Genomic DNA, 13,385 nt, shown 5'->3' on the forward strand with positions numbered 1-13,385 from the left:
CAACGTTGCGGAAATGTAGTGAAATCATTATGCTTTATCATGACCCATACCGCAGCTTAATTTTGCATCCCAGAACTTATTTTCTTATTGTTTGTTTGCACTAGCAAATCCTCCTGTCCCACCCATCTCAGCCCTGTGGGGACTTTGGGAACCCCCTCGGCAACTTCTCTCAAAATCATGCTCAGTGAAGTTAGACTTAATGCTATCAGCAGCAAGGCTCCGAGGCAGAGCTCTCTCACCCTGTTGCCCTGTGGATCTGTGCTGTGGATGCCCCCTTGTAGGCAGCATCAGTAAAGAAAACACTGGCAACAGGACAGAGTGTGGAGTCCATCTTTCTTTTTTTTCCCCCCCGTGCGCTGGAATCTGCTTTTTGAAATTCATCGCCTGTCCTAAAAGTGAACGAGGTGTAGTCTCACGCCCCCGCTGCTCAGGATACAAGCAGAGTACAGCCGCCGCTGGCTACAGAAGGATTATAGAGAGCTTTCGGGGGCTCTGGAAACGCATCAGTGAGAATTGCAATGAAGCAGCCTGGAGAATCGGGAGCCTCTCTGCACTGCATTCATCGAGGCCTGGATCTGTGGAGTAAGGACTTCCTCCTCAGTTCAGGAGGCCAGTTATGGACATTTTAAGTACGTGCTTATTTAAGTCTCAGACGACATCAGATGAGTCGCCCAGGCAGAGGGGGTCAAAAGAAAAAAGAAACAAAAAAAAATACAGTTTAATCATCTGCGTTTATTTCCACAGCTGTCCCAGGTTTAATTGCAAAGAACGAGTTTAAGAGGCATTACCAGAAGGATTGAGTTCACCCTTTAGCCTGTTTAAATATTTCCCTGCTAGATTAAGTTTGCTAAACACACAATTATAAAAAGCCATCAGCGCGTGTCAGTATACGTTTCAAGTCGTGCGCCGGCTCATGTGGCTCGACGTTCCCTTTCCCTTCAGACCTGGTGGAGTCACAGCCTGGAAATACCTTCAGAACAGGCCCCTCCACAGGTAACACAGCATGCAAAAAGCCTATTACCTCAACTCTAGACCCTGCCTTATCTCCAAGCCCACTGAGGGAAGGAGCCTGTATTCTCTGACGGAGTGGGGGAGAGCGGGGAGATAGGAGCTACTGTTCTGGAGATTATATAAATCTACTCCTCCATATGGTGGCATTCAGACTCAATGGGCTGTTTCCATCAAAAGCCTTTCCTCCTTGCTATCATCTCTGCTGATTTCCTCAAGAGCCGGATACGAAAGAATGGAGGCGCCCCCAAGTGCTTAATTCATCCAGGCACCTCAAAACTAGCCTTCTTACAGTTGTGGTGCTTGTTATTCTGAATGCGCTCCAGCTCCTGCGATAGACAAGGCAGATACTATGAATGCTATGGAACGTGCGATAGAAGCAATTTGAAGGCTAAGTGGCACACTTGCAGTTGGTGAATATTTCCTAAGCTGCTGCTCGGTAATCCCCTGTAGGAGACCTCCCACTTTCCCTGCCAAGTGGAGAGAAAAGGATTAAGTCCACAATTCATGTCCCAAACACACACACACACACACACACGTGTGCGTGCACATGCTCCGATATATAGCAGCAATCCCATCTGCTCACACGGATCTATTTTAGTCCCTCTAACACGATTTGATTTATAATATTTTACACTAACCAAATATTGCTTAGCATTCATGGCGAACTGCTCTGGAAACGCCTGGAGCACAAAGTATCCGGATGAGTCAGTAGTAGCTCTTCCCAGCTCAGTTTAAAGAAACCTGCCTAGCTCCAGACAGCTTAAGACCTTCTCCCTTTGATCATGCTAAAGCGATTCCAGGGAATTTTTTTTTTTTTGAACTGTGTGACTGTGGATGGAGAGATCTAGCTTTTAGGGGCAAGGGTCAAAGTGTCAGCCCATTCCCCTCATTGATTTCCCCAGATCAGCATGATTAAGATTTAAATGGAGAGAATTCTTCTTCACATTTAAATGAGCAGGGACTTGATTTTCAGTCTGAAAGCGTATTGATATGGGCTGCACTTAATCTCTACACCTGAGAAAGTGGGTGTTAACAAGCACCTCTTTCAGAATGGCGTGAAGATGTCATCTTGTGAGTTTGTATTAAAGCTTTTCCAAACTGACACCCTTTTTCCTGTTATCAACTCTTGCAGAGGAATTTGTTCTCTGTACTATATACTCCCCTGTGTTTCTGCAGTTTCAGGTAGTAGTACTGTGTAGAGATACAGAATGAAAGGCCTCATGGTCAGAGTTGTGTTGACTTAATTTGTGCATGCTTGGTTTCTTAGCTGGCTAACAGTTGCTGCTAAGCATCTGGATAGAGATTGTGTGGGTATGGTTTCGCACCCTTACAGTTTATGGAAAGGCACCTGGTCAGGAATTACAGGCATACCTTTGAAGTTGCTCTCATCATGTAAGAACAGAGCACCCTGAAGATGAAGGACCACAGCTGCCTTCAAAGGGAGACGGAGGAGGACTTGCAGATCGCTGCGTCTGTAGCTCATGGACTCTGCGAGTCTCAACATGAGACACGAGCACGCAAAGCGTACTGCAAGGATGAAAGGAAGGTGTCCTGCTGCTTTGTTTTAAGCAGGTGATCTTAGCCAAACCTGGGTCTCCAGGTGCTACTCGGGGAAGTTTTCCCCTTTCGCTCGGGGTAGGTGGACAGCTCAGCTGAGGCGTCGGTCTCGAGGAAACGGAAGGTCAAAGACCCCCCCCCCCCCCCCCGAGCTGCATATTAGACTAAGCGGTGCAGGGTTAGGTTGGGGTGATGAGACACAACTGCTGCCTTAATTGTGTTTGAGGGTTTCTGTTTCCCCCACATTTTGGCTGTTATTGGTAGCATCAACACCCCTTATCATTTCACTTCACATCACCCTTTTGTCCAGCTGGTTTGGGTTAAGTTCTTTTCTCAGTGGCACAGCTGCAGTGCCCCGTTTTGGGATTTGATCCTATGAACTTCTGGATACGAGTCCAGTTCCATAACTAAAGAGCTATACAGCCTAAGCACCCAGCTCTGGGGTCATTGTCAGGCCAGTGTGTCTGAACTGTGTGGTCTGACCCCACGGGAATCCCACTAACGAACACGGGGCGTCAATGTGTATCCATGCATCAGTAAGCTGGTGACGCATCACGAAAAATGACTGGACGTTCCCTTATGATGTGCAGAGAGAACTAAGATTTCTTCTTAACACTCTTGAATTTAGCCTTATTTCAACTGGAATGGACTTCTTGAAAGGTGGGTTTCAGAAACATGTTTGACGTGGGGGGGGGGGGGGTGGGGGGGGGGGGGGGGGGGGGGTTCAAAAAACATAGGCCATTGGATATTTTTATCTGCCCTAGAATATGATGCTGAATTTTAGTGAATTTTTTTGATCGTTATTTTTGTGTTTGATTCAGGAAGGCTTGGGCTGGCGGGGCGGGGCAGGGCCTGAATTGAGGGATTTCCCTCTCTCTGATGCTTATCGCATCCGACACTGTGCACAGCCTTCTGGGAAGTGAACTCACTGTGGGAGCCGACCTCTGACCCGCGTCGATCCCCTCCCCCGGGGGGCAGGGCTGCCTCCCACGGGATCAGAGACGAGGCAGCGCTGACTCTGTCATGCCCCTCGTGCAGCAGGTCAATGAGCTCCCTGCGTGTGGAGGAGACACTGTCTCACCAGCTCACGGTCACGCACAGTCTGCCTTTCAGACGAGGTCTGTGCCACTGTCCCAGCATGCCGTTCTCCCTCTCTCATGCTGTGCTGTCTGTAAGAACAGCACTCGAATCACAATGTCAAACCAATGAAGCAGCTGCAGTTGTAGTTTGATTACCTCATATGTAATTTATTTACCACTAGTTTGTTTTATTCATTTGCTTGCCAGATGTTCAAACTAAATTTGCATAGTTTAGATATTATCCATTTATATAGTTGGATGTGTTCATGTGCAGGAGGGGCTGAGGGCTTTGCTTTAGAGCGCATGTGGTGAATCTGCAGCCTCTTGGTTTCAAGACCCAACTGAATTCTTTAGCCATATTAGCGTTCTGTACAGAGCTGCCCATGCTTATGTAGGGACTATTTCAGATGTCAGCAGACTTTTATGGAAAGACTACCTATATTTATGTGTGTCTTTGTATTCATAAATGTATTTGAGTGCACCTCTTGTAAGAGTGTGCGTGTGTGTGTGTGCGTGCATGTGTGTGTGTGCACGTTTGTGCATGGGTATGATTGAGTGTGTAAGAGTAGGAGAGAGTGAGGAGCAGTATGACGTGCCCTCTCTTCAGATACTTCTCATTCAGCCCCACTCTTTACGTGTCCCTGCAGACCATTAGGAATTTGTAGAGCCCCGCCTCAGAGATGACCAGGTCAGATGGTATCTAGACAGGCCTTTTTTTTCAAAACAGTGTTTTAGTATCAGACACATCAATGCTGTGGGCAAAAGTGGGCTTTCGTGGGACCCATTGTCTTCTCACTTTCGTTTGAGCTCAACATTCGCGCAGACTTTGAATTGTTTCCATTGTGTGTAGGGTTTATCTCTGCTGGCCATATGGCATGCATTAGGGAACTCTGAAGCAATTCTTCCTTTATGCATTCTCAAGCTCAACTTGAAGGCCATTCTTACCTCACACATTAGGTGTTATCTGTAAACCTTTTGTTGCTCTGTACTGTAGTATTGAGCTTCTCTCTTGTTAAATGTATCTGGGTAAGGCATTTTCTGGGAACTGGATGGTAACCTATGGCCGAACCACTTTCTTTTACCATCTGATTAAATGTAATCATTTAGAAATATTATTTAAAATAGGGGGAGGGGGGCAAGAAATGGGATATGGATTATTGCTATTGTTAATAATGCTGAGATGTACTATGTCCATCTGTACTTGTAATCTGAAATAACACAGCCCTGGAACTTGAATTATTTCACATGTCTTTGAAGATATTGTTCCTTAAAACTTGGCATTTAGGGTGCAGTTTTTTCACTGCCAGTAAAGGAAAGGCCACTAAACTAAAAGCAATAGACACAGACTCCCCAATGCAGAGTTTTTTTTTCCCCTCATCTCTGTTATCCATTGTGCCCGGTCAAGCGTGTCCATGTGCCCCATGGCACCATGGGATAGCGTGTAGCACGTGGTGGGGGAGTGATGAAGAGCAATCTCTTTGCCTGAAATAACCCCCTCGCAGGAAGCCGGCAGCTCAGGGACGGCCTGTCGGAGGGTAAGGAGAGGAGAGATGTGGACGGGCCGTCCTCTGCGGAGCTGGAAGGCTGGAATGAGCCCGGCAGGACCTGGCATGGTGCCACTGACGCCTGCAGCACCTCCGATCGCTCTTTCTCGCCAAGCGGCCGCATGCGGCGGGAGACACCTGTCACCATTCGCTGAAGTACCCAGCCCCTTTGTGAACCGAAAGGAGGCTCGGCAGAGGGGTTTGATTTAGGGAAGGATGCGGCTTTGTTAACGTCCAGCCTGTGGTCTCAGCGGGCTCTTTTCATAAATCGGGTCAATCAATCAAATGTTATTTGGCGTTGCCGTCCTCACAATAAAATCGGCACGGATTTTTAGCACCATTTTGCACCAGCCAGAACCCCAGCTTTAGGAGCTGGTCCTCTGTATCAATGGCAGTCGTGTTCCCCTGAGTTTTGGCCACGGTCACTGGAGGATAAAAGGGGTTATTCCTTGCCAGATTAAAATTGTCGTGGAACATTTCTCTCCACTGCCAGCAGGTGGGGCTGTGCCAGTCGTCCCCCTCTGTGTTTATTACTGGAGAAAACTGGCCAGTGTACCAAGCTTACCAGCAAGCCCAGTAAAAATCACAAGAGGGAATTATAGGAACATGGATGTGGATGGATGTGATGCGGAAAGACACATCCCAACTCATGCACAATCCATCATCATTGCACCAGTCTGTTGGTACTTACATGCTTCTCTCTTTCTATTTCAGCATGTATCAGTGAGTTCAGCAGACAAGGAGCTTGTTTCAGTCATTCTCACTTAAAGGCAGCAATAAGGTCACTGCACTGCACTTCTAAACACATTATCCTCAAATGTGATCTTTTGTGTCAGTTGTTTATCCTCCAGTGAACAGTTTAAAGACGATTTTACATCTCCTCGGATGTTTCTTAAAAGATATAAACCTTCTCTTTGCCCCCGTGTTAGACATGGTGATCACGAATGAAAGATCTTATAATGATGAAGTAATTTATCTTAACTGCGGTTACCGTCTTGTGAGAGCAGTCGTCTTTTGTGGTTTGAGGTTAATAGTTCTCTTCTTTTGAGGCCACACTGATTGCCTCTGTAAAAAAGCCGTCTCTGTCCAAACGGTTCCCAGACTGTAAACAAAGGAGAACTCGGCGACACGGGCCGTTCAAGGACACGCCGCACCCTAATGAGGCGTCGTGTTTTTTTGCGCCATCGTCGCCGTTTTCTCACTCATGAGCAATATTCCCTGGCTCCGCATTATTCCCCGCGCCTGTTGAAAAAGACAAGTGGTCCCCTTGAAAAGAATAATCAACAACAACCTTTTGGCTGAAGAGTCCTTTCAATCAGAGGATCTCGGCGCCGAACGCCGTCTCCAGATCTCCACGTCTCCCCCGCTCTGCCCCTGCTCCACGGCGCGTGAGTCACGCTCAAGATGCCCTGGGGAGGGAGGGTAAACAGGGGGCCATTTTTCCCCTCTCCATCAAGGTAATCTCGCTTCTTACGTTCACCTTGTCTGTGGAGAGGACACTGAACTGCTTCCATACGGTTCCACAGTCAACTAGATGTCCAGTAAAAAAGGTTACCTTGAAGACATTGTGCTCTGTGCATTCCTGCGTCAAACGACACTAGATTGAGTGGCCTTGCGTCAGAGGCATGGTGTTCTGAAGCTACTCGGTGTTGAACAGAAGGTGAGACAGTTTGGAGGCTGAAGGACAGCTGCATAATTCTTCGTGCTGTTGCGGCCACCAAAGACAAAGAAGATAAGGTTGTTTTTGATGTTGAACAACTCGGACGCATTCTTATATAAATGGTGCTTTTCAGGTGATGTGGCTTGTCCTTGGCGTGTACTGACTCTGTTTCATTCACAGGTTTTTGTGCTCTTGCTTAATTTACCTAATAGGATTTGCATGTCTTGCAAGCATAGACTTTTTACTCCAAACTCTGTATACTGCATTGTGAGGGTATTAGTCGAACACCATGTTTTCTGTGTGTTTACTGCAATTGTCAGTGTCATCCTCTTACCTGACTGCACCAAACTCGGGGATTAGCACCCCCTGAGTCTTATCGTTGTGAGGTCTGCGTGTTTCCGTTATACGTCAGCACCTTACTTGTCTAATTGAAGCCGCTGTTTGAAGTCAGCGGGTGTCTCAGGTGTAAATTGGTTGCCAAGTGTGTGGTAGCTCTGAAACCCACAGGATGCTGGCCCTCGATAACCAGCGGATCAAGGTAAAAGCCCTGATATCATCTGGTATCCTTCAGGGGTTTGAGGAGTACTTCAAGGATCTTCATACAACAAAGTAAAACCATAAAATCTGGATAGGCCCTCCCTCAGGCAAGGATGACTTTGGTGGGGGCTGTGAAGGGAAGTTTGGCGGGATATCAGAAACTCTTAGGTGGTGCATCGTCTTATTTATTATTTTTATTTATTCATTTATTTTTTTCCTCTGTGTGCATCTCAGTCTTTATTAAATGTAGAAAGGCGTCCGAGTTTACAATTTAAAGTCCGCGTTGGGGCTATAATTACTCTCCCAGTGAGCAGCCATCGGGGAGAAAGAGGAGACGATTGAAAATGTGTCACTGTGGGATAAATAATCCAGCCATGCCGCGCCCACCAGCGAAATTGCTTTTTAACTGTCAGCATATGCATCTGGAGGAGGCCTATTATTCACCACTGTATGTGAAGAGTGAGGGAAGGGAGGGGAAGAGGAGAAGAGAAGGACTGAAGAGAATTTGGTTAATGGAAGCAAACAACAATAACAAACGACGTCCCGCTGCCGTCATTTGTCATATCTTCTCCTCTCTAATGCCCTCTCCCAGCGAAGACTGTTCCCCCAGCCTCTCTCTCTCTCTCGCTCTTTCGTGTTCTCTTCCCTCTATCGCTGTCTCTCACTCTCTCATTTTCTCTTGCACTTTCTCTCTCATTCTTTCCTCCTTTCTCCTCCTCTCATTTTATCTCTCACCCCTCACTCTGTCATTCTCTCTTTCCCCCTCTGTTTCTCTCTGTACCTCTCTCATTGTCCCTTTCTCTGTCTCTCTCTCTCTCTCTCTCTCTCTCTCTCTCTCTCTCTCTCCCCCCCCTCCCTCTCTAATTCATTCAAGATCTGGCACAGCCCACGTAACGGAAAATTAAAGCACATTATGAGCATGCTGCATCGTCACGGGAGGCAACGGCGCCGGAAAGCCAGCAGAGCCGTCTATCTGGAAGAGCACAATGACGCCGAGCGAAGCTCTGACAGAACCGGGTGGATAGTGAATAAAACTCTAGGGGTCATTTGTATGGGGTAAAACAATGACAAGGCCCACCCCTTTGGTCATGATAGGTCCTGGATGGAGGAAAGTTATTCTGGTCCTCAGCTGAAGGGTGGACTCCGCCAGGGTCTTCAATATGAGTGAGTGGGAGCTGTACCCACAGCAGATGGGGTTAAGAGCCCCCAGCCAGGAGACCCCCGCCTGCCCCTCTGTAAGCAAGCTGGTGGCCCAGACCCTGACTCTGGCCTCTACTACCCGGTCGCATCCATCATGGCCATCAAAGCAGGCATCCTGATGAAGGAACACTGCTTATGTTGTTTGTGTGTGCAAAGAAACCTCATCTAAATTGTCTGGGAACAGTAGACTGGCTGTTTATCAGCTGCGTCAGGATGGACATGGAATTCCACTGTATGTGTTTGATAGATATACAAATCGCAAATACAGCTGAACTGAACTGAACTGAACTGACCTATGCGAGGTCTAGGCCCACAGCATGTGCATCATTCCCCTGGTAGTCACTGAGTAGCCAGAATGGTGGAAGTGAAAATCAATGGGGCAAAACGAGGACTGAGGCAGCCTCTTTTAATCCGGCACCCAGACACAACAGCTCCCTAATGACAGCAGCTCATGCCCTACATCTCATCTGCTCAGGCAGATGCCATTCGGTTCACTCGTCTAAACCACGTCCCTGCACAGCAGATACTGGCGTTGGAATAACCACACTGAGAAGTGAGAGCTTTGATACTTGATGCTGTGTGGTCCGTAAGCATGCACTTTAGAGGCATGTTTTAATGGCTGACGTGATTTCCATATGCTTCAGTAATGGCACATGAGACCAAATGTGAAAATGGATATCCGTGTCTGTATTTATCTCTATTAAAATCTGCCCTAAATTTATTGTAGAATGTCTTGATTTGAAGACCGCCAGCTGCATCCGCTCTGAGCACCAGTTAGGGAAAGTCTTTGGTAGATGTACCAGCAGAGGCAGTGGTAACGCATTGACAATGGATCTGACACATTTCGCTTGTGAACAGCGCAGCAGTATGATTCACAGGATCTCTGTCAGTACGTATCAGCGTGCAGGGATTTGTTGGCGAAATGAAAATGTTTTGGCAGTTTCGTATGCCTATGCTATAAGTTTTTTAGGTCAGGAAAGTTTTGGTTTATACAGTCTTGAATTTGAATATCTCTCTTAACTCTCTATCTAAACTCTCTTATCTCTCTAAATATGGTTTTGAGTAGATCCAGTGCAAACTATTAATAGCAAGGCAAAATGAGTTTAGATGGATGGGGTGGGGGGGAGTGGGAGTGGTACTCAGGGAAGAGAGTGGTACGCACACGCGCACACACACACACACACACACACACACACACACACACACACACACACACACACACACACATACATTTTTGGCTTGCATTAGAAAAACTTAAAATCTGGGCATACAATTTATAAGGCCTGTTTGCTCCTTAACACTCCAGTAAACACGGCATGGATCCCTGCTATTACGATCAAGGAGTGAAGAAAGAGCCTCTTGAATTGCAGAGCCAAATTGTGAAGGTCATCTTGTTTTACACCTCACCCTTCATTCTGAATTACTCTTGTAATATCTCTGCTGTCAGAAACGCACAGCCGCCCCAAATGATGTGTCTGTGCTCCCCTGCCATTCCTCCCAGTTCATCTGCTGGCTGGTTACGCGAGGCTCTGATCTATTAAAATGTAAGCAGGGCTCAGGGCGTGCCGTGAGAAAAGGAGAATCTTTCATGATATCACCTGCAGGAGCTGGTGTGCTGTGGCTCGGACCGCAGGCTAACTCGTGGTGGGTGTCTTGCGTGAGCGTGGTCTGATTTATCACCGTAAAAAGAGACACGGCACATTGGCCAGGGTGAAACGTGCGGGCAAGAACACCAATCATAGGACAACTGTAGCCTTGGTCTTTGCTTACCGCGGCGTCTTTTATTTTATGTGAAGGTAACCAAGACACAAATCCTTGAACACGTGCATGCATGCATGTAGATACACATGTGTAGCTATGCAGCGATGGAGCAAAACGTGTGCTTATATGCGTGTGGCTGGCGACAGTTGCAACTGCATACTCATCTGTATCTGTACAGCAATCAGATTATAAAACTGTCAGAATAGTTGTTGATTGGTCTTTTTTATGTATGGCTGTATGACACACATGCAAGTTCACTTAATTGTGCACGCAGTGCACATTGTGTGAGGCAGTGTCTCGATGCTGGTTTATTAAAGCCAATTTAGACGTGAGAACAGCTGCCATTGTTGGCAGATGTACAACTGATGTGACAAATTTCAAATCAATATTAATTTGTGCAAAGCAGTAATATTCAAACAGATCAATTGAAAAACAAGAAAGAAGATTAAACTAAGGGTGTGAGAATTACTGTGAATGCGTTTGATTGACACCCATTGTGTTCCTTACTTCAATGCTGCATTTGATGCTGTTTCTCTTGTCATGTGCATATTTCATATCTTCATCAGCAAGGGCACTTTAGTCTGCAACCACAGTGTGGGCTGTCCTAAACAAATTTATGGTACCATCACCATTTTTTTTTTTTTTTACTTACGCAGTATTGTCTAATGTAGTATATGACAGTGTAAGGCCAAAATAACAAGAAGTAATTAAGAAACTTTCTGAAATTTCTTATTCAAGACAAAGTTTGTTAAAGGTAATGAATAAAGTTAAAAAGTTAACAAATAAATCATAACAAATTGCTGCAATCATTTGCCTGAGTCAAGGAACACACCTGATAAAACATGTGGGCCAGACACAAAACTGCAGTTTTAGTTATAAACAGGGCTTCTGACCGCTAACTGTCATTCTGATAAAAGTGATTCGAATGTGACCAACGTTATTTTTGCTATTGCTGGCTCTTGGCAATCGAATAAGAACAAAATGCCAGCTTTTTTTCTTCCTTTTGTAGTAGGCTGTGGCTGTTCCATCTCCCAGGGTGGGGCTATTCATTTTTTATATGAATGGCTAGTGTGTTGTTTGATATTCTATCGTGTACATTTTTTTTTTTCATTCGCATACTTGTCCTTGTGCACCTGCCAGCCCCTGACTAATAGCTTTTAATCTGTGCATCAAAGAGGCAGTGAACATCTTCTCTTGCGCTAAGGGATAAAGGATTGGAATCTGTAATTTTTCTCCCCTTCTAACAGATACTGCTAAATCTCAGCCCTCATCAATATCTTGGCCTAACTCCGCTGACAGTGACAGATTACTCACTGCTTATTCTGTTAATGCATTTCAGGATTACCGAATTGCAGGGGGGGAAAAATCAAGTAGCAGGTCTTCCATTGTAAATTTTTTTTTTTTTCCCATCATTGAAGATCTGAAACGATCTTGAGTTTGAAAATTGCATGTTTGGGCCATTTCAGACAATGAGGAAACACGTAGGCAGTGTGACTCAGGTAAGTGGTGAAAATGGAAATATAATAAGCGGTAGTATGTTCAGATTGTTGAGCATAATGGCGAGGCTGTGGTACCTATTGTAAATGGCCTACGTACGTTTACACCCAACCCGCCTCCATTTCGATTTACCAGGGGTATCTGTGGGTGACATCCCAGTGAGATAGGGGAGATATAGTCATTGCACGCGGAGGTTAACCACATCTGTCAGGCAATATCGCCTCCCATAATGTTTTCACAAATGCTACGGTATGTCTCACAAAGTGGAGTCTGTGTACTATCAGGGAGCAGTGACCTCAGTCCTTGAACTTAATGCAGATGTTTGCCAGGTTTTACGTGGGTCAGGGCAGTGGTAATCCAGGGTTCTCACTGCTCACTGGCAACCCCTTCCGGCCAGCGTCGTTACCAGTTGAGCTAAAGGCAATTTGCCCCTAGCCTATCGGCAACAACAGTAGTTTTTTCAAGTTTTTGTTTATTACAATCTTATAACAATCTATAATTACTTTGCGTCAGACCACCTAAATTATTCAAAAAAGCATGGGTTAATCCACATAGAAAACAGAAGTTATTTACAGGTCTTAGGATGCTTATTGACGGTTAATGTTAGTTTTGTATCCAGTAAGTGTTGAGTAATGAGCTGGGCTTATGCTGTACAGGCAAATTCTGCTGGAGTGTCTCGTTTAGATGCACATGAGAGATTAAGGTGTTGCGCCTGAAAACACCTGGCCCTGAAACTGGAGCCCTAACCCCCTCCCGCTCCCTCATACTCGAGTGTGATTGGATTCCGCCTCTCCAAACCCTCACCTGGAGGGGAGCCAGTGGGGTGCGGACAAGCCCCCCCCCCCCCACCAGCGCGCGCGCGTGCGCGCGCGCGCACACACACATACACACACACACACACACACAGTGAGCTGCTGGTATTGGCCTGCATTTGTAAGATGCTGCTCCATTCCACAGGGCCAGTGAGTGAGCACAGGGATACAGTGAGCAATATGAACCCTTAGGTATCCAGCAGTTCAAAACAGACTCTTGGGCCTGCTGCTTAAAACCCGAGGTCTGGGCTGTGGGGACTGGAAGCTGGCCGTGTCATGTGAGCCGAAATTCGAGGTTGGTTTTGATTTAGAGTTCAGGCAAGGATGTTCCCATTGAAAATGAATGAGGTATCACCACAGCTGGAGAGAACATGCAACACCAGACAGAACCATTTGGACGGAGTTCCTGAAAGCGGGACAAACGCATCTAATTGAACAGATGGGGCAGCCGCCGTGTTTGTTTGTTTTTTTTCTCTCCAGCGACAGACCGCGGTCCCTGTGAATTTACGGCTGCGACGCAGCGCGCGTGCCTTTTCTCCCTCCCGCTCTTGCTGAAGCCCGCAACTTTGTGCTCCTCCTGAATTCAAATCCAAAAACTCGCTGGCGAGGAGGAGGAGGAGGTCTGAGGGTGCGCTCATGAGTCGTGATTCCGCACCGTTGCTATGATACGCTTGTGGAAACCCTGAATACTCAGAGCTGCGTTCGAAAAACAAATAAAACACCCCTG

General features: G+C 46.5%; 1 protein-coding gene across 4 annotated transcripts in view; it reads left to right on the forward strand.

Moving 5' to 3' along the window:
- The window catches only part of LOC118771788 (synaptotagmin-1-like), a 186,969-nt gene that overhangs the window by 78,358 nt on the left and 95,226 nt on the right, over positions 1 to 13,385 (forward strand). The window lies entirely within an intron of this gene.

Source organism: Megalops cyprinoides, chromosome 25, assembly GCF_013368585.1.
Source record: "Megalops cyprinoides isolate fMegCyp1 chromosome 25, fMegCyp1.pri, whole genome shotgun sequence".
Lineage (NCBI taxonomy): Eukaryota > Metazoa > Chordata > Actinopteri > Elopiformes > Megalopidae > Megalops > Megalops cyprinoides.